At 45.4% G+C, this 1,495-nt stretch overlaps 1 non-coding gene across 1 annotated transcript; it reads right to left on the reverse strand.

Moving 5' to 3' along the window:
- Window positions 1-999: 999 nt before the first annotated feature.
- Window positions 1,000-1,081, reverse strand: TRNAS-UGA (transfer RNA serine (anticodon UGA)). Its single transcript has one exon. It is a non-coding gene; the product is annotated as a tRNA-Ser (tRNA).
- Between the last annotated feature and the right edge of the window lie 414 nt (window positions 1,082-1,495).

Consider the following 1,495-nt stretch of genomic DNA (forward strand, 5'->3'; position numbering starts at 1 on the left):
GTGGCAGAGGCTTCAGGTGCTGAGAGTTTGCCTGACACCTCAGGGGAACAGTGTGAGGTGGTGTCCCAGGGATCTCTATGAAAGGAGGAGAACAGGATTTACTTGGGGTGGGGAGAGAATTGAGAGCATCTCAGGGGTTGTAGAAAGTATAGGCCGGGTTAGAGACTGGCTGTCATAAATATAAAGGGAAGGGTAAACCCCTTTAAAATCCCTCCTGGCCAGAGGAAAAATCCTCTCACCAGTAAAGGGTTAAGAAGCTAAAGGTAATCTCGCTGGCACCTGACTTAAATGACCAATGAGGAGACAAGAGACTTTCTAAAGCTGGGAGGAGGGAGAAAAACAAAGGGTCTGTGTCTGTCTGGGTGATGCTTTTGCCGGGGACAGAACAGGAATGGAGTCTTCGAACTTAGTAAGTAATCTAGTTAGATATGCGTTAGGTTATGATTTCTTTAAATGGCTGAGAAAATAAGCTGTGCTGAATAGAATGGATATTCCTATCTGTGTGTCTTTTTGTAACTTAAGGTTTTGCCTCGAGGGATTCGCTATGTTTTGAATCTAATTACCCTGTAAGGTATTTACCATCCTGATTTTACAGAGGTGATTCTTTTTTTACTGTTTCTTCTATTAAAATTCTTCTTTTCAAGAACTGAATGTTTTTTTCATGGTTCTTAAGATCCAAGGGTTTGGGTCTGTGGTCACCTATGCAAATTGGTGACGATTTTTACCAAACCTTCCCCAGGAGGTGGGGTGCAAGAGTTGGGAGGATTTTGGGGGGAAAGACATTTCCAAACAACGCTTTCCTAATAAAATAAACCTGGATAAATGTTTGGTGGTGGCAGTGGAAGTCAAAGGGCAAAGAGTAAAATAGTTTATACCTTGGGGAAGTTTTAACCTAAGCTGGTAAAAGTAAGCTTAGGAGGTTTTCATGCAGGTCCCCACATCTGTACCCTAGAGTTCAGAGTGGGGAAGGAACCTTGACACTGGCTAAAACACAGGCCTCGCTGTGAGCAGGATTCGAACCTGCGCAGGGGAACCCTATTGGATTTCAACTCCAACGCCTTAACCACTCAGCCATCACAGCTGCAAGCACACTAGTGCTTCAATGCCACAGAAACTGGTAAATAATCTCAATGCCCAGGCTTGACATCATCTGAAATACAGAATTCCCACAGCAAACCTGGCTCTGAAAGCACAGGGGGGATTTGGGGTTTGTTCTCTTTGCTTTGCCATGTGCAGTCGCACACAGAGGGCTTTCAAAAGTCTCCCCTCCCACAAAGCGGGAATGGGAAATGATTCTCAATTTGCAGCTTGATGTGAATGAGGATGTCTGGACCACAGGGCCCGGGACTGACCTGTGCTAGAGAAACCAGTGACACATGGAACCATGGAATAGCAGCAGGACTGTGCAGGAAAATGTCTCACAAGAGGCATTAGTGCATTCGTGGTTTGATAGCAGAAGTCACAGAGATCGGGGGGAGGTCTAGCTTTGGGTTCT

This window comes from Lepidochelys kempii, chromosome 22 (genome assembly GCF_965140285.1).
Source record: "Lepidochelys kempii isolate rLepKem1 chromosome 22, rLepKem1.hap1, whole genome shotgun sequence".
NCBI lineage: Eukaryota > Metazoa > Chordata > Testudines > Cheloniidae > Lepidochelys > Lepidochelys kempii.